Genomic DNA, 20,240 nt, shown 5'->3' with positions numbered 1-20,240 from the left:
GAAAAGTCATATTTCAGCCTGAAACGTTGATTTTTCACTCTAAACTGCTTTTCTGAGCTGGAAATCACTTTAAACGGCTTAGAATGCTCCTGTAAGCATTTTAAGCAGAGTTGTGCACTTTTGCATGAAAAGTCACATTTCAGCCTGAAACGTTGATTTTTGCCTCTAAACTGCTTTTCTGAGCTGGAAATCACTTTAAACGGCTTAGAATGCTCCTGTAAGCATTTTAAGCAGAGTTGTGCACTTTTGCATGAAAAGTCACATTTCATCCTGAAACGTTGATTTTTCACTCTAAACTGCTTTTCTGAACTGGAAATCACTTTAAACGGCTTAGAATGCTCCTGTAAGCATTTTAAGCAGAGTTGTGCACTTTTGCATGAAAAGTCATATTTCAGCCTGAAACGTTGATTTTTCACTCTAAACTGCTTTTCTGAGCTGGAAATCACTTTAAACGGCTTAGAATGCTCCTGTAAGCATTTTAAGCAGAGTTGTGCACTTTTGCATGAAAAGTCACATTTCAGCCTGAAATGTTGATTTTTCACTCTAAACTGCTTTTCTGAGCTGGAAATCACTTTAAACGGCTTGTTTCATCGTTAGAATGCTCCTGTAAGCATTTTAAGCAGAGTTGTGCACTTTTGCATGAAAAGTCATATTTCAGCCCGAAACGTTGATTTTTCACTCTAAACTGCTTTTCTGAGCTAGAAATCACTTCCCAGCAAGCAATAGCCGTCATTTCAACGTCTCGTTTCAGTATAGACCCGATATAGCCGGGCTGTGCCTAGCCCATATCTAGCCCAAATAAACTTTAATTTGGTTACATGTGGTTTTTGACAAAAAAAATTTGTGAGATGTATGCTATTTCATCATGTAAGAAAAGTTAACAGCGATTACAAGGTACTTCGTTTCATTTCTATAAAGTGTTTTATGCATCGTCTGTACGTAGTCACAATTTAGCTCATAAATAGACCGACTACGAATAAACCAGGTTTAGCCCAGAAATAACCATGAATTTAATTACATGTTGTTTTTCCAAAATGATTTGTGAGATGTATGATATTTAATCATGTAAACAAAGTTCAAAGCGATTAAGGTATTTTGTTTCATTTCTTTAAAGAGTTTTATGCACCGTCTGTACTTAGCCACTATTTAGCTTACAAATAGACCGACTACGAATAACCCACGTTTAGCCCAGAAATAACCATTAATGTAATTACATGTGGTTTTTGCCAAATAACTTGTGAGGTGTATGGTATTTCATTGTGTAAGCAAAGTTAACAGCGATAACAAGGTTTGTTTAATTTCTTTAAAGTGTTTTATGCACCGTCGTACATAGCCACTATTTAGCTCATAAATAGACCGACTACGAACAAACCATGTTTAGCCCAGAATAACCTTGAATTTAATAAAATTTTGTTTTTGCCAAAATAACTTGCAAGATGTATGATATTTCATCAGGCATGCAAAGACACCAGTGAATTCAAGATGTTTGGTTTTATTTATCTTATCTGAATATCTGCTGTCACGCATAACATTCATTATTGATAAACAAAATCCAGTTACAACTCCGAACCGCTAGATGGCAGCTGCAGTACACAAACACGAGGCCAGATCTCGCGAGAAAGATTTCCGCTGTTTGAAAATCAACAGCGAGCAGCCAGGAGGAAAGCAATCTTCCACACGCGTTTGATCTTGTAAGTGTTTTTTATTATTTTATTTTACATGTGTTTAAAATGTATTTACTTTATTTGTTGTTGGAATCGCGACATTCTTGCGGGTAACTTAACGTTAGAGTAAGTAACCCATGTTTTATAAAACCTAAACAGTACAACCTGCAATGTAATAAAATAGTGGAGGTAAATGAGTCTATGTAACGTTACACTGAAGATTAACATGAGTGATTTGTAGGCTGCTTTTTAGTAACAGCAGTAACTTAGCTAAGTTATTACTGTGTTGCTTACAGTAATGTGGGCAGTTGAGCTTTACAATTATGCATACACAGATAGATTGTGGGGGAAAGCTATTTTTCCATATGGATTTAACTTACAAGCCTTCAGTTTGTTGGAAAAAAGAGTTTTATTGTGTTAGTGAGGGCAAACTTGCAGGTCAGTGGGCATTAACCTTTAAGGTTGGTAAACACTTGTACACTGAAGCATACATTACTGTACAATTACTGACATATGCATGTGCTATTCAGGTGTCAAAGCTGTGTGAAACTGGATGGAAAAACTTGAGAGACCATGCCGGAAGAATGCTGGACAGGTAAATTCTATAAACATGCAATATTAATAAGACATTGTGGTGTCAACGCAGTCTTTCATGTGGTCTCAAAAAAATATGTCAGTCTGCAACTGTTAACGACATTATCTTTTGTATTTTAGAGTTCACTAAGATTCATTAATTTCAAAGTTCAACATGAATGGTGGTGGTCCACTGCAGAAACAAGCATTTGAAAAAACATCAGTTCTCAGTTATTAAAGGTAAGTGTGTTTGTATGTAGTTTTAGGCTGAATGGTGTTTCACAAAATAATACTTTTAATATGACATTAGGCCATGTGAGGAGTAATTGACAACAGTCCGGTACTGCCTTAATATTTTCTAAATATTAAAAGCCCCAGATTAAATGACTCTTTGCCGATACAACAGTTAACTCACCCATACAATATTGTTTAGATGTTTTATGTCCATAAGATTGTATTGTGAATATTTTATGCTTGGCATCTTAAAGGAATAGTCTACCCTTTTGCCATACCAAACCATGCTACCACCTCAACCCAGACGAATCAACCCATCCTTTTCAATGCGTGCACTGTACAGCGCGCTGCCAATGTGCCAGCACCCAGCCCAGCCCCATTCATTCCCATGGTACCAAAAAAAAGTTTTATTTTGTGGCACCATACTTACTGGTATAACTCCTCATGTAACAGTCTTTAAATAGGGAAAACACGGAAGTGTTTGGTGGCTTCCCTGTTTGGTACCATAGGAATGAATGGGTCTAGGCTAAATGCTAACACATTCACGACGCGCTATACAGTGCACGCATTGAAAAAAGATAGATATGTATTAATTTGTCTAAGTTGAGGTAATAACACAGTTTAATATGGCAAAAGGGTAGAGTATTCCTTTAAAGGGCAGGGTATTTGATTTTGAAAAATACTAACTTTAGCCTACACGCACCAACCAGAAGCACACTCCTATCTCATTAACCAGTAAGACTGACAAAGTGAATAACATTACCAAAATAACCAAATTAAAAACAGCACGTTTAGAAATTTGAAAAGATAAATATCATTGCACTAATTCGTAAAGGAACACAAACTACATAAGCAACACGTTTCATTAAAATACAATCTGAATCCATCAAAATAGAATCACACTGTATACCTACCTTTCCAAAAGAAACACTGCAACGACCCTTTCAGACCTGTAGCTGTTTCCATCTTGCAGAAGAGCAGTGAAGTTACCAATGTTAATTTGGGTTTTTGCTCTTTGCTCATCCAGATGTTTTTTTTTTGTTGTTTCAAAATGTTTGAACAGGGTGTGAAGTGGCATGCAAAACACGTTCACAGAAGAGGGGCAAAAATTTAATGCGTCCAATTAGGCATGGGCCGGAATGAGATTCTGGATGATAACCATAAGCAAAAATACCACGGTGTTGCGGTATTGCCATTGTGACACTAAAATGTGTTATTTTCAAATGTCTGCATATTAAAACATCAACTTTTCAACTGGACACAATACATTTTATTTTTAAACAACAAACAACGTTTATGCCAGTTTAAAATAAAGCCTTTAAATGATAATATTCTTTCAGTTGTAAATGTAAACATGAATTCAATTACATGATTTAATTCACTTTGTGTAAACACAGTTCATACATTGAAAACGGTATCACAGAAATTTTTTGTGGTTTTTAAAACCTTGACTCTGAAAATCTCGGTATACCTTTAAACTGGTAACTGGCCCATGTCCAAATATTGCATTGGGTCGGGGTTCAATGATTTGTTGAACGTTTTTTGGTCCTACGCCTTTTACAGATGACACAAATATATAAAAATACACATTAGACAACTTAACATAGTGATTGCTATCAAGACTTGAGGAGACTTTCAACCAGCATAACTAAAATGTTTCTGGATCAAAATCAGATACCCTGCCTTTAAGCCTCTTTTGCTAGTTCCAAATTGTCATTAAACACACACAGAGAAACATGCACTTGTGTTTGTAGTAATGAGAACGGTATGATTACTGTTGCCTGTCAATATTTATATATGACTTCTTCGAAAGAGAATGACTATCACATTTAATATAAAGCAAAATACTTGTCTCATGCATTCTTTTCATATTTGGCAGATGCTGTGTTGAACAACTTTCCAGCAGCAACAGAACTGAAAGTGAAGGATGCCAATGGGGGCATTTCAAACAGGCACCAGGGAGGACGTGGTGTATAGAAATTAGTACAATTAATAAGTTGAAGTGAACTGAAGATAGTTTGTTAATGTTTAGATGTTATTTCATTTTTAAAATTGTATTTTGTTATTTATTCCTTTATTTTGTTACTGTTTTATTCTTTTTGTTAAAAGTAGTTTTTCTTATCATTTTGTCTTATCTGAATTTCTATTGTATTAACAATATTTTTTGTAATAAATTGCATGATTGTATGTTTATGAGAACCTGTTTTAATGGATTAAAAAGAATTCTTTAGCAATTCTTTTGTTGTTTATTAGACACATATGTGTAGTCATTTAATAGCCGTCTATTTAACGGCTAGTCTATTTTTGGGCTATGATAGACGTCTACTAGATTTTCACTGACAGCCCAAAATTAGCCTTGTTTTAGCCTAGACCCACATTCACCGTCTATTAGACGTATATATGTAGACGTTTAATAGTCGTCTATTTAACGGCTAGTCTATTCTTGGGCTATGATAGACGTCTACTAGATTTTCACTGACAGCCCAAAATTAGCCTTGTTTTAGCCTAGACGTCAGGGGGGTGTTTAGACGGCTACTAGACGTCTATTAGACGCAAAATTGCTTGCTGGGTTTAAACGGCTTAGAATGCTCCTGTAAGCATTTTAAGCAGAGTTGGGCACTTTTGCATGAAAAGTCACATTTCAGCCTGAAACGTTGATTTTTCACTCTAAACTGCTTTTCTGAGCTGGAAATCACTTTAAACGGCTTAGAATGCTCCTGTAAGCATTTTAAGCAGAGTTGTGCACTTTTGCATGAAAAGTCACATTTCAGCCTGAAACGTTGATTTTTCACTCTAAACTGCTTTTCTGAGCTGGAAATCACTTTAAACGGCTTAGAATGCTCCTGTAAGCATTTTAAGCAGAGTTGTGCACTTTTGCATGAAAAGTCACATTTCAGCCTGAAACGTTGATTTTTCACTCTAAACTGCTTTTCTGAGCTGGAAATCACTTTAAACGGCTTAGAATGCTCCTGTAAGCATTTAAGCAGAGTTGGGCACTTTTGCATGAAAAGTCACATTTCAGCCTGAAACGTTGATTTTTGCCTCTAAACTGCTTTTCTGAGCTGGAAATCACTTTAAACGGCTTGTTTCATCGTTAGAATGCTCCTGTAAGCATTTTAAGCAGAGTTGTGCACTTTTGCATGAAAAGTCATATTTCAGCCTGAAACGTTGATTTTTCACTCTAAACTGCTTTTCTGAGCTGGAAATCACTTTAAACGGCTTGTTTCATCGTTAGAATGCTCCTGTAAGCATTTTAAGCAGAGTTGTGCACTTTTGCATGAAAAGTCACATTTCAGCCTGAAACGTTGATTTTTGCCTCTAAACTGCTTTTCTGAGCTGGAAATCACTTTAAACGGCTTGTTTCATCGTTAGAATGCTCCTGTAAGCATTTTAAGCAGAGTTGTGCACTTTTGCATGAAAAGTCACATTTCAGCCTGAAACGTTGATTTTTCACTCTAAACTGCTTTTCTGAGCTGGAAATCACTTTAAACGGCTTAGAATGCTCCTGTAAGCATTTTAAGCAGAGTTGGGCACTTTTGCATGAAAAGTCACATTTCAGCCTGAAACGTTGATTTTTGCCTCTAAACTGCTTTTCTGAGCTGGAAATCACTTTAAACGGCTTGTTTCATCGTTAGAATGCTCCTGTAAGCATTTTAAGCAGAGTTGTGCACTTTTGCATGAAAAGTCATATTTCAGCCTGAAACGTTGATTTTTCACTCTAAACTGCTTTTCTGAGCTGGAAATCACTTTAAACGGCTTAGAATGCTCCTGTAAGCATTTTAAGCAGAGTTGTGCACTTTTGCATGAAAAGTCACATTTCAGCCTGAAACGTTGATTTTTCACTCTAAACTGCTTTTCTGAGCTGGAAATCACTTTAAACGGCTTAGAATGCTCCTGTAAGCATTTTAAGCAGAGTTGTGCACTTTTGCATGAAAAGTCATATTTCAGCCTGAAACGTTGATTTTTCACTCTAAACTGCTTTTCTGAGCTGGAAATCACTTTAAACGGCTTAGAATGCTCCTGTAAGCATTTTAAGCAGAGTTGGGCACTTTTGCATGAAAAGTCACATTTCAGCCTGAAACGTTGATTTTTGCCTCTAAACTGCTTTTCTGAGCTGGAAATCACTTTAAACGGCTTGTTTCATCGTTAGAATGCTCCTGTAAGCATTTTAAGCAGAGTTGTGCACTTTTGCATGAAAAGTCATATTTCAGCCTGAAACGTTGATTTTTCACTCTAAACTGCTTTTCTGAGCTGGAAATCACTTTAAACGGCTTAGAATGCTCCTGTAAGCATTTTAAGCAGAGTTGGGCACTTTTGCATGAAAAGTCATATTTCAGCCTGAAACGTTGATTTTTCACTCTAAACTGCTTTTCTGAGCTGGAAATCACTTTAAACGGCTTAGAATGCTCCTGTAAGCATTTTAAGCAGAGTTGGGCACTTTTGCATGAAAAGTCATATTTCAGCCTGAAACGTTGATTTTTCACTCTAAACTGCTTTTCTGAGCTGGAAATCACTTTAAACGGCTTAGAATGCTCCTGTAAGCATTTTAAGCAGAGTTGTGCACTTTTGCATGAAAAGTCATATTTCAGCCTGAAACGTTGATTTTTCACTCTAAACTGCTTTTCTGAGCTGGAAATCACTTTAAACGGCTTAGAATGCTCCTGTAAGCATTTTAAGCAGAGTTGTGCACTTTTGCATGAAAAGTCACATTTCAGCCTGAAACGTTGATTTTTCACTCTAAACTGCTTTTCTGAGCTGGAAATCACTTTAAACGGCTTAGAATGCTCCTGTAAGCATTTTAAGCAGAGTTGTGCACTTTTGCATGAAAAGTCATATTTCAGCCTGAAACGTTGATTTTTCACTCTAAACTGCTTTTCTGAGCTGGAAATCACTTTAAACGGCTTAGAATGCTCCTGTAAGCATTTTAAGCAGAGTTGTGCACTTTTGCATGAAAAGTCATATTTCAGCCTGAAACGTTGATTTTTCACTCTAAACTGCTTTTCTGAGCTGGAAATCACTTTAAACGGCTTAGAATGCTCCTGTAAGCATTTTAAGCAGAGTTGTGCACTTTTGCATGAAAAGTCATATTTCAGCCTGAAACGTTGATTTTTCACTCTAAACTGCTTTTCTGAGCTGGAAATCACTTTAAACGGCTTAGAATGCTCCTGTAAGCATTTTAAGCAGAGTTGGGCACTTTTGCATGAAAAGTCACATTTCAGCCTGAAACGTTGATTTTTGCCTCTAAACTGCTTTTCTGAGCTGGAAATCACTTTAAACGGCTTAGAATGCTCCTGTAAGCATTTTAAGCAGAGTTGTGCACTTTTGCATGAAAAGTCATATTTCAGCCTGAAACGTTGATTTTTCACTCTAAACTGCTTTTCTGAGCTGGAAATCACTTTAAACGGCTTAGAATGCTCCTGTAAGCATTTTAAGCAGAGTTGTGCACTTTTGCATGAAAAGTCATATTTCAGCCTGAAACGTTGATTTTTCACTCTAAACTGCTTTTCTGAGCTGGAAATCACTTTAAACGGCTTAGAATGCTCCTGTAAGCATTTTAAGCAGAGTTGTGCACTTTTGCATGAAAAGTCACATTTCAGCCTGAAACGTTGATTTTTCACTCTAAACTGCTTTTCTGAGCTGGAAATCACTTTAAACGGCTTAGAATGCTCCTGTAAGCATTTTAAGCAGAGTTGTGCACTTTTGCATGAAAAGTCATATTTCAGCCTGAAACGTTGATTTTTCACTCTAAACTGCTTTTCTGAGCTGGAAATCACTTTAAACGGCTTAGAATGCTCCTGTAAGCATTTTAAGCAGAGTTGTGCACTTTTGCATGAAAAGTCACATTTCAGCCTGAAACGTTGATTTTTGCCTCTAAACTGCTTTTCTGAGCTGGAAATCACTTTAAACGGCTTAGAATGCTCCTGTAAGCATTTTAAGCAGAGTTGTGCACTTTTGCATGAAAAGTCATATTTCAGCCTGAAACGTTGATTTTTCACTCTAAACTGCTTTTCTGAGCTGGAAATCACTTTAAACGGCTTAGAATGCTCCTGTAAGCATTTTAAGCAGAGTTGTGCACTTTTGCATGAAAAGTCATATTTCAGCCTGAAACGTTGATTTTTCACTCTAAACTGCTTTTCTGAGCTGGAAATCACTTTAAACGGCTTAGAATGCTCCTGTAAGCATTTTAAGCAGAGTTGTGCACTTTTGCATGAAAAGTCACATTTCAGCCTGAAACGTTGATTTTTCACTCTAAACTGCTTTTCTGAGCTGGAAATCACTTTAAACGGCTTAGAATGCTCCTGTAAGCATTTTAAGCAGAGTTGTGCACTTTTGCATGAAAAGTCACATTTCAGCCTGAAACGTTGATTTTTCACTCTAAACTGCTTTTCTGAGCTGGAAATCACTTTAAACGGCTTAGAATGCTCCTGTAAGCATTTTAAGCAGAGTTGTGCACTTTTGCATGAAAAGTCATATTTCAGCCTGAAACGTTGATTTTTCACTCTAAACTGCTTTTCTGAGCTGGAAATCACTTTAAACGGCTTAGAATGCTCCTGTAAGCATTTTAAGCAGAGTTGTGCACTTTTGCATGAAAAGTCACATTTCAGCCTGAAACGTTGATTTTTGCCTCTAAACTGCTTTTCTGAGCTGGAAATCACTTTAAACGGCTTGTTTCATCGTTAGAATGCTCCTGTAAGCATTTTAAGCAGAGTTGTGCACTTTTGCATGAAAAGTCATATTTCAGCCTGAAACGTTGATTTTTCACTCTAAACTGCTTTTCTGAGCTGGAAATCACTTTAAACGGCTTAGAATGCTCCTGTAAGCATTTTAAGCAGAGTTGTGCACTTTTGCATGAAAAGTCACATTTCAGCCTGAAACGTTGATTTTTCACTCTAAACTGCTTTTCTGAGCTGGAAATCACTTTAAACGGCTTAGAATGCTCCTGTAAGCATTTTAAGCAGAGTTGTGCACTTTTGCATGAAAAGTCATATTTCAGCCTGAAACGTTGATTTTTCACTCTAAACTGCTTTTCTGAGCTGGAAATCACTTTAAACGGCTTAGAATGCTCCTGTAAGCATTTTAAGCAGAGTTGGGCACTTTTGCATGAAAAGTCACATTTCAGCCTGAAACGTTGATTTTTGCCTCTAAACTGCTTTTCTGAGCTGGAAATCACTTTAAACGGCTTAGAATGCTCCTGTAAGCATTTTAAGCAGAGTTGTGCACTTTTGCATGAAAAGTCATATTTCAGCCTGAAACGTTGATTTTTCACTCTAAACTGCTTTTCTGAGCTGGAAATCACTTTAAACGGCTTAGAATGCTCCTGTAAGCATTTTAAGCAGAGTTGTGCACTTTTGCATGAAAAGTCACATTTCAGCCTGAAACGTTGATTTTTCACTCTAAACTGCTTTTCTGAGCTGGAAATCACTTTAAACGGCTTAGAATGCTCCTGTAAGCATTTTAAGCAGAGTTGTGCACTTTTGCATGAAAAGTCATATTTCAGCCTGAAACGTTGATTTTTCACTCTAAACTGCTTTTCTGAGCTGGAAATCACTTTAAACGGCTTAGAATGCTCCTGTAAGCATTTTAAGCAGAGTTGTGCACTTTTGCATGAAAAGTCACATTTCAGCCTGAAACGTTGATTTTTCACTCTAAACTGCTTTTCTGAGCTGGAAATCACTTTAAACGGCTTAGAATGCTCCTGTAAGCATTTTAAGCAGAGTTGTGCACTTTTGCATGAAAAGTCATATTTCAGCCTGAAACGTTGATTTTTCACTCTAAACTGCTTTTCTGAGCTGGAAATCACTTTAAACGGCTTAGAATGCTCCTGTAAGCATTTTAAGCAGAGTTGTGCACTTTTGCATGAAAAGTCATATTTCAGCCTGAAACGTTGATTTTTCACTCTAAACTGCTTTTCTGAGCTGGAAATCACTTTAAACGGCTTAGAATGCTCCTGTAAGCATTTTAAGCAGAGTTGTGCACTTTTGCATGAAAAGTCATATTTCAGCCTGAAACGTTGATTTTTCACTCTAAACTGCTTTTCTGAGCTGGAAATCACTTTAAACGGCTTAGAATGCTCCTGTAAGCATTTTAAGCAGAGTTGTGCACTTTTGCATGAAAAGTCATATTTCAGCCTGAAACGTTGATTTTTCACTCTAAACTGCTTTTCTGAGCTGGAAATCACTTTAAACGGCTTAGAATGCTCCTGTAAGCATTTTAAGCAGAGTTGTGCACTTTTGCATGAAAAGTCACATTTCAGCCTGAAACGTTGATTTTTGCCTCTAAACTGCTTTTCTGAGCTGGAAATCACTTTAAACGGCTTAGAATGCTCCTGTAAGCATTTTAAGCAGAGTTGTGCACTTTTGCATGAAAAGTCATATTTCAGCCTGAAACGTTGATTTTTCACTCTAAACTGCTTTTCTGAGCTGGAAATCACTTTAAACGGCTTAGAATGCTCCTGTAAGCATTTTAAGCAGAGTTGTGCACTTTTGCATGAAAAGTCATATTTCAGCCTGAAACGTTGATTTTTCACTCTAAACTGCTTTTCTGAGCTGGAAATCACTTTAAACGGCTTAGAATGCTCCTGTAAGCATTTTAAGCAGAGTTGTGCACTTTTGCATGAAAAGTCACATTTCAGCCTGAAACGTTGATTTTTCACTCTAAACTGCTTTTCTGAGCTGGAAATCACTTTAAACGGCTTAGAATGCTCCTGTAAGCATTTTAAGCAGAGTTGTGCACTTTTGCATGAAAAGTCACATTTCAGCCTGAAACGTTGATTTTTCACTCTAAACTGCTTTTCTGAGCTGGAAATCACTTTAAACGGCTTAGAATGCTCCTGTAAGCATTTTAAGCAGAGTTGTGCACTTTTGCATGAAAAGTCATATTTCAGCCTGAAACGTTGATTTTTCACTCTAAACTGCTTTTCTGAGCTGGAAATCACTTTAAACGGCTTAGAATGCTCCTGTAAGCATTTTAAGCAGAGTTGGGCACTTTTGCATGAAAAGTCATATTTCAGCCTGAAACGTTGATTTTTCACTCTAAACTGCTTTTCTGAGCTGGAAATCACTTTAAACGGCTTAGAATGCTCCTGTAAGCATTTTAAGCAGAGTTGGGCACTTTTGCATGAAAAGTCATATTTCAGCCTGAAACGTTGATTTTTCACTCTAAACTGCTTTTCTGAGCTGGAAATCACTTTAAACGGCTTAGAATGCTCCTGTAAGCATTTTAAGCAGAGTTGTGCACTTTTGCATGAAAAGTCATATTTCAGCCTGAAACGTTGATTTTTCACTCTAAACTGCTTTTCTGAGCTGGAAATCACTTTAAACGGCTTAGAATGCTCCTGTAAGCATTTTAAGCAGAGTTGTGCACTTTTGCATGAAAAGTCATATTTCAGCCTGAAACGTTGATTTTTCACTCTAAACTGCTTTTCTGAGCTGGAAATCACTTTAAACGGCTTAGAATGCTCCTGTAAGCATTTTAAGCAGAGTTGTGCACTTTTGCATGAAAAGTCACATTTCAGCCTGAAACGTTGATTTTTCACTCTAAACTGCTTTTCTGAGCTGGAAATCACTTTAAACGGCTTAGAATGCTCCTGTAAGCATTTTAAGCAGAGTTGTGCACTTTTGCATGAAAAGTCATATTTCAGCCTGAAACGTTGATTTTTCACTCTAAACTGCTTTTCTGAGCTGGAAATCACTTTAAACGGCTTAGAATGCTCCTGTAAGCATTTTAAGCAGAGTTGTGCACTTTTGCATGAAAAGTCATATTTCAGCCTGAAACGTTGATTTTTCACTCTAAACTGCTTTTCTGAGCTGGAAATCACTTTAAACGGCTTAGAATGCTCCTGTAAGCATTTTAAGCAGAGTTGTGCACTTTTGCATGAAAAGTCACATTTCAGCCTGAAACGTTGATTTTTCACTCTAAACTGCTTTTCTGAGCTGGAAATCACTTTAAACGGCTTAGAATGCTCCTGTAAGCATTTTAAGCAGAGTTGGGCACTTTTGCATGAAAAGTCACATTTCAGCCTGAAACGTTGATTTTTCACTCTAAACTGCTTTTCTGAGCTGGAAATCACTTTAAACGGCTTAGAATGCTCCTGTAAGCATTTTAAGCAGAGTTGTGCACTTTTGCATGAAAAGTCATATTTCAGCCTGAAACGTTGATTTTTCACTCTAAACTGCTTTTCTGAGCTGGAAATCACTTTAAACGGCTTAGAATGCTCCTGTAAGCATTTTAAGCAGAGTTGGGCACTTTTGCATGAAAAGTCACATTTCAGCCTGAAACGTTGATTTTTGCCTCTAAACTGCTTTTCTGAGCTGGAAATCACTTTAAACGGCTTGTTTCATCGTTAGAATGCTCCTGTAAGCATTTTAAGCAGAGTTGTGCACTTTTGCATGAAAAGTCATATTTCAGCCTGAAACGTTGATTTTTCACTCTAAACTGCTTTTCTGAGCTGGAAATCACTTTAAACGGCTTAGAATGCTCCTGTAAGCATTTTAAGCAGAGTTGTGCACTTTTGCATGAAAAGTCATATTTCAGCCTGAAACGTTGATTTTTCACTCTAAACTGCTTTTCTGAGCTGGAAATCACTTTAAACGGCTTAGAATGCTCCTGTAAGCATTTTAAGCAGAGTTGGGCACTTTTGCATGAAAAGTCATATTTCAGCCTGAAACGTTGATTTTTCACTCTAAACTGCTTTTCTGAGCTGGAAATCACTTTAAACGGCTTAGAATGCTCCTGTAAGCATTTTAAGCAGAGTTGGGCACTTTTGCATGAAAAGTCATATTTCAGCCTGAAACGTTGATTTTTCACTCTAAACTGCTTTTCTGAGCTGGAAATCACTTTAAACGGCTTAGAATGCTCCTGTAAGCATTTTAAGCAGAGTTGTGCACTTTTGCATGAAAAGTCACATTTCAGCCTGAAACGTTGATTTTTGCCTCTAAACTGCTTTTCTGAGCTGGAAATCACTTTAAACGGCTTAGAATGCTCCTGTAAGCATTTTAAGCAGAGTTGTGCACTTTTGCATGAAAAGTCATATTTCAGCCTGAAACGTTGATTTTTCACTCTAAACTGCTTTTCTGAGCTGGAAATCACTTTAAACGGCTTAGAATGCTCCTGTAAGCATTTTAAGCAGAGTTGTGCACTTTTGCATGAAAAGTCATATTTCAGCCTGAAACGTTGATTTTTCACTCTAAACTGCTTTTCTGAGCTGGAAATCACTTTAAACGGCTTAGAATGCTCCTGTAAGCATTTTAAGCAGAGTTGTGCACTTTTGCATGAAAAGTCATATTTCAGCCTGAAACGTTGATTTTTCACTCTAAACTGCTTTTCTGAGCTGGAAATCACTTTAAACGGCTTAGAATGCTCCTGTAAGCATTTTAAGCAGAGTTGTGCACTTTTGCATGAAAAGTCACATTTCAGCCTGAAACGTTGATTTTTCACTCTAAACTGCTTTTCTGAGCTGGAAATCACTTTAAACGGCTTAGAATGCTCCTGTAAGCATTTTAAGCAGAGTTGGGCACTTTTGCATGAAAAGTCACATTTCAGCCTGAAACGTTGATTTTTGCCTCTAAACTGCTTTTCTGAGCTGGAAATCACTTTAAACGGCTTGTTTCATCGTTAGAATGCTCCTGTAAGCATTTTAAGCAGAGTTGTGCACTTTTGCATGAAAAGTCATATTTCAGCCTGAAACGTTGATTTTTCACTCTAAACTGCTTTTCTGAGCTGGAAATCACTTTAAACGGCTTAGAATGCTCCTGTAAGCATTTTAAGCAGAGTTGTGCACTTTTGCATGAAAAGTCATATTTCAGCCTGAAACGTTGATTTTTCACTCTAAACTGCTTTTCTGAGCTGGAAATCACTTTAAACGGCTTAGAATGCTCCTGTAAGCATTTTAAGCAGAGTTGGGCACTTTTGCATGAAAAGTCATATTTCAGCCTGAAACGTTGATTTTTCACTCTAAACTGCTTTTCTGAGCTGGAAATCACTTTAAACGGCTTAGAATGCTCCTGTAAGCATTTTAAGCAGAGTTGGGCACTTTTGCATGAAAAGTCATATTTCAGCCTGAAACGTTGATTTTTGCCTCTAAACTGCTTTTCTGAGCTGGAAATCACTTTAAACGGCTTGTTTCATCGTTAGAATGCTCCTGTAAGCATTTTAAGCAGAGTTGTGCACTTTTGCATGAAAAGTCATATTTCAGCCTGAAACGTTGATTTTTCACTCTAAACTGCTTTTCTGAGCTGGAAATCACTTTAAACGGCTTAGAATGCTCCTGTAAGCATTTTAAGCAGAGTTGTGCACTTTTGCATGAAAAGTCATATTTCAGCCTGAAACGTTGATTTTTCACTCTAAACTGCTTTTCTGAGCTGGAAATCACTTTAAACGGCTTAGAATGCTCCTGTAAGCATTTTAAGCAGAGTTGTGCACTTTTGCATGAAAAGTCACATTTCAGCCTGAAACGTTGATTTTTCACTCTAAACTGCTTTTCTGAGCTGGAAATCACTTTAAACGGCTTAGAATGCTCCTGTAAGCATTTTAAGCAGAGTTGTGCACTTTTGCATGAAAAGTCATATTTCAGCCTGAAACGTTGATTTTTCACTCTAAACTGCTTTTCTGAGCTGGAAATCACTTTAAACGGCTTAGAATGCTCCTGTAAGCATTTTAAGCAGAGTTGTGCACTTTTGCATGAAAAGTCACATTTCAGCCTGAAACGTTGATTTTTCACTCTAAACTGCTTTTCTGAGCTGGAAATCACTTTAAACGGCTTAGAATGCTCCTGTAAGCATTTTAAGCAGAGTTGTGCACTTTTGCATGAAAAGTCACATTTCAGCCTGAAACGTTGATTTTTCACTCTAAACTGCTTTTCTGAGCTGGAAATCACTTTAAACGGCTTAGAATGCTCCTGTAAGCATTTTAAGCAGAGTTGTGCACTTTTGCATGAAAAGTCACATTTCAGCCTGAAACGTTGATTTTTCACTCTAAACTGCTTTTCTGAGCTGGAAATCACTTTAAACGGCTTAGAATGCTCCTGTAAGCATTTTAAGCAGAGTTGGGCACTTTTGCATGAAAAGTCATATTTCAGCCTGAAACGTTGATTTTTCACTCTAAACTGCTTTTCTGAGCTGGAAATCACTTTAAACGGCTTAGAATGCTCCTGTAAGCATTTTAAGCAGAGTTGTGCACTTTTGCATGAAAAGTCATATTTCAGCCTGAAACGTTGATTTTTCACTCTAAACTGCTTTTCTGAGCTGGAAATCACTTTAAACGGCTTAGAATGCTCCTGTAAGCATTTTAAGCAGAGTTGTGCACTTTTGCATGAAAAGTCATATTTCAGCCTGAAACGTTGATTTTTCACTCTAAACTGCTTTTCTGAGCTGGAAATCACTTTAAACGGCTTAGAATGCTCCTGTAAGCATTTTAAGCAGAGTTGGGCACTTTTGCATGAAAAGTCACATTTCAGCCTGAAACGTTGATTTTTGCCTCTAAACTGCTTTTCTGAGCTGGAAATCACTTTAAACGGCTTAGAATGCTCCTGTAAGCATTTTAAGCAGAGTTGTGCACTTTTGCATGAAAAGTCATATTTCAGCCTGAAACGTTGATTTTTCACTCTAAACTGCTTTTCTGAGCTGGAAATCACTTTAAACGGCTTAGAATGCTCCTGTAAGCATTTTAAGCAGAGTTGTGCACTTTTGCATGAAAAGTCATATTTCAGCCTGAAACGTTGATTTTTCACTCTAAACTGCTTTTCTGAGCTGGAAATCACTTTAAACGGCTTAGAATGCTCCTGTAAGCATTTTAAGCAGAGTTGTGCACTTTTGCATGAAAAGTCACATTTCAGCCTGAAACGTTGATTTTTCACTCTAAACTGCTTTTCTGAGCTGGAAATCACTTTAAACGGCTTAGAATGCTCCTGTAAGCATTTTAAGCAGAGTTGTGCACTTTTGCATGAAAAGTCATATTTCAGCCTGAAACGTTGATTTTTCACTCTAAACTGCTTTTCTGAGCTGGAAATCACTTTAAACGGCTTAGAATGCTCCTGTAAGCATTTTAAGCAGAGTTGTGCACTTTTGCATGAAAAGTCACATTTCAGCCTGAAACGTTGATTTTTCACTCTAAACTGCTTTTCTGAGCTGGAAATCACTTTAAACGGCTTAGAATGCTCCTGTAAGCATTTTAAGCAGAGTTGGGCACTTTTGCATGAAAAGTCATATTTCAGCCTGAAACGTTGATTTTTCACTCTAAACTGCTTTTCTGAGCTGGAAATCACTTTAAACGGCTTAGAATGCTCCTGTAAGCATTTTAAGCAGAGTTGTGCACTTTTGCATGAAAAGTCATATTTCAGCCTGAAACGTTGATTTTTCACTCTAAACTGCTTTTCTGAGCTGGAAATCACTTTAAACGGCTTAGAATGCTCCTGTAAGCATTTTAAGCAGAGTTGTGCACTTTTGCATGAAAAGTCATATTTCAGCCTGAAACGTTGATTTTTCACTCTAAACTGCTTTTCTGAGCTGGAAATCACTTTAAACGGCTTAGAATGCTCCTGTAAGCATTTTAAGCAGAGTTGGGCACTTTTGCATGAAAAGTCACATTTCAGCCTGAAACGTTGATTTTTGCCTCTAAACTGCTTTTCTGAGCTGGAAATCACTTTAAACGGCTTAGAATGCTCCTGTAAGCATTTTAAGCAGAGTTGTGCACTTTTGCATGAAAAGTCATATTTCAGCCTGAAACGTTGATTTTTCACTCTAAACTGCTTTTCTGAGCTGGAAATCACTTTAAACGGCTTAGAATGCTCCTGTAAGCATTTTAAGCAGAGTTGTGCACTTTTGCATGAAAAGTCATATTTCAGCCTGAAACGTTGATTTTTCACTCTAAACTGCTTTTCTGAGCTGGAAATCACTTTAAACGGCTTAGAATGCTCCTGTAAGCATTTTAAGCAGAGTTGTGCACTTTTGCATGAAAAGTCACATTTCAGCCTGAAACGTTGATTTTTCACTCTAAACTGCTTTTCTGAGCTGGAAATCACTTTAAACGGCTTAGAATGCTCCTGTAAGCATTTTAAGCAGAGTTGGGCACTTTTGCATGAAAAGTCACATTTCAGCCTGAAACGTTGATTTTTCACTCTAAACTGCTTTTCTGAGCTGGAAATCACTTTAAACGGCTTAGAATGCTCCTGTAAGCATTTTAAGCAGAGTTGTGCACTTTTGCATGAAAAGTCATATTTCAGCCTGAAACGTTGATTTTTCACTCTAAACTGCTTTTCTGAGCTGGAAATCACTTTAAACGGCTTAGAATGCTCCTGTAAGCATTTTAAGCAGAGTTGTGCACTTTTGCATGAAAAGTCATATTTCAGCCTGAAACGTTGATTTTTCACTCTAAACTGCTTTTCTGAGCTGGAAATCACTTTAAACGGCTTAGAATGCTCCTGTAAGCATTTTAAGCAGAGTTGTGCACTTTTGCATGAAAAGTCATATTTCAGCCTGAAACGTTGATTTTTCACTCTAAACTGCTTTTCTGAGCTGGAAATCACTTTAAACGGCTTAGAATGCTCCTGTAAGCATTTTAAGCAGAGTTGTGCACTTTTGCATGAAAAGTCATATTTCAGCCTGAAACGTTGATTTTTCACTCTAAACTGCTTTTCTGAGCTGGAAATCACTTTAAACGGCTTAGAATGCTCCTGTAAGCATTTTAAGCAGAGTTGTGCACTTTTGCATGAAAAGTCATATTTCAGCCTGAAACGTTGATTTTTCACTCTAAACTGCTTTTCTGAGCTGGAAATCACTTTAAACGGCTTAGAATGCTCCTGTAAGCATTTTAAGCAGAGTTGTGCACTTTTGCATGAAAAGTCATATTTCAGCCTGAAACGTTGATTTTTCACTCTAAACTGCTTTTCTGAGCTGGAAATCACTTTAAACGGCTTAGAATGCTCCTGTAAGCATTTTAAGCAGAGTTGTGCACTTTTGCATGAAAAGTCATATTTCAGCCTGAAACGTTGATTTTTCACTCTAAACTGCTTTTCTGAGCTGGAAATCACTTTAAACGGCTTAGAATGCTCCTGTAAGCATTTTAAGCAGAGTTGTGCACTTTTGCATGAAAAGTCATATTTCAGCCTGAAACGTTGATTTTTCACTCTAAACTGCTTTTCTGAGCTGGAAATCACTTTAAACGGCTTAGAATGCTCCTGTAAGCATTTTAAGCAGAGTTGTGCACTTTTGCATGAAAAGTCACATTTCAGCCTGAAACGTTGATTTTTCACTCTAAACTGCTTTTCTGAGCTGGAAATCACTTTAAACGGCTTGTTTCATCGTTAGAATGCTCCTGTAAGCATTTTAAGCAGAGTTGTGCACTTTTGCATGAAAAGTCATATTTCAGCCTGAAACGTTGATTTTTCACTCTAAACTGCTTTTCTGAGCTGGAAATCACTTTAAACGGCTTAGAATGCTCCTGTAAGCATTTTAAGCAGAGTTGTGCACTTTTGCATGAAAAGTCATATTTCAGCCTGAAACGTTGATTTTTCACTCTAAACTGCTTTTCTGAGCTGGAAATCACTTTAAACGGCTTAGAATGCTCCTGTAAGCATTTTAAGCAGAGTTGGGCACTTTTGCATGAAAAGTCATATTTCAGCCTGAAACGTTGATTTTTGCCTCTAAACTGCTTTTCTGAGCTGGAAATCACTTTAAACGGCTTGTTTCATCGTTAGAATGCTCCTGTAAGCATTTTAAGCAGAGTTGTGCACTTTTGCATGAAAAGTCATATTTCAGCCTGAAACGTTGATTTTTCACTCTAAACTGCTTTTCTGAGCTGGAAATCACTTTAAACGGCTTAGAATGCTCCTGTAAGCATTTTAAGCAGAGTTGTGCACTTTTGCATGAAAAGTCATATTTCAGCCTGAAACGTTGATTTTTCACTCTAAACTGCTTTTCTGAGCTGGAAATCACTTTAAACGGCTTAGAATGCTCCTGTAAGCATTTTAAGCAGAGTTGGGCACTTTTGCATGAAAAGTCATATTTCAGCCTGAAACGTTGATTTTTCACTCTAAACTGCTTTTCTGAGCTGGAAATCACTTTAAACGGCTTAGAATGCTCCTGTAAGCATTTTAAGCAGAGTTGTGCACTTTTGCATGAAAAGTCATATTTCAGCCTGAAACGTTGATTTTTCACTCTAAACTGCTTTTCTGAGCTGGAAATCACTTTAAACGGCTTAGAATGCTCCTGTAAGCATTTTAAGCAGAGTTGTGCACTTTTGCATGAAAAGTCATATTTCAGCCTGAAACGTTGATTTTTCACTCTAAACTGCTTTTCTGAGCTGGAAATCACTTTAAACGGCTTAGAATGCTCCTGTAAGCATTTTAAGCAGAGTTGTGCACTTTTGCATGAAAAGTCATATTTCAGCCTGAAACGTTGATTTTTCACTCTAAACTGCTTTTCTGAGCTGGAAATCACTTTAAACGGCTTAGAATGCTCCTGTAAGCATTTTAAGCAGAGTTGTGCACTTTTGCATGAAAAGTCATATTTCAGCCTGAAACGTTGATTTTTCACTCTAAACTGCTTTTCTGAGCTGGAAATCACTTTAAACGGCTTAGAATGCTCCTGTAAGCATTTTAAGCAGAGTTGTGCACTTTTGCATGAAAAGTCACATTTCAGCCTGAAACGTTGATTTTTGCCTCTAAACTGCTTTTCTGAGCTGGAAATCACTTTAAACGGCTTGTTTCATCGTTAGAATGCTCCTGTAAGCATTTTAAGCAGAGTTGTGCACTTTTGCATGAAAAGTCATATTTCA

General features: G+C 37.2%; 1 long non-coding RNA gene across 1 annotated transcript; it reads left to right on the top strand.

Moving 5' to 3' along the window:
• Positions 1-705: 705 nt before the first annotated feature.
• Positions 706-4,885, top strand: LOC141363672 (uncharacterized). The gene is made up of 4 exons (XR_012369173.1): positions 706-1,691; positions 2,195-2,259; positions 2,379-2,477; positions 4,351-4,885. It is a non-coding gene; the product is annotated as an uncharacterized lncRNA (long non-coding RNA).
• The last annotated feature ends 15,355 nt before the right edge of the window (positions 4,886-20,240 follow it).

This window comes from Misgurnus anguillicaudatus, chromosome 4 (genome assembly GCF_027580225.2).
Source record: "Misgurnus anguillicaudatus chromosome 4, ASM2758022v2, whole genome shotgun sequence".
Lineage (NCBI taxonomy): Eukaryota > Metazoa > Chordata > Actinopteri > Cypriniformes > Cobitidae > Misgurnus > Misgurnus anguillicaudatus.
Note: the sequence above shows the minus strand (reverse complement) of the source record. Positions and strands in the feature narration are given on the sequence as shown.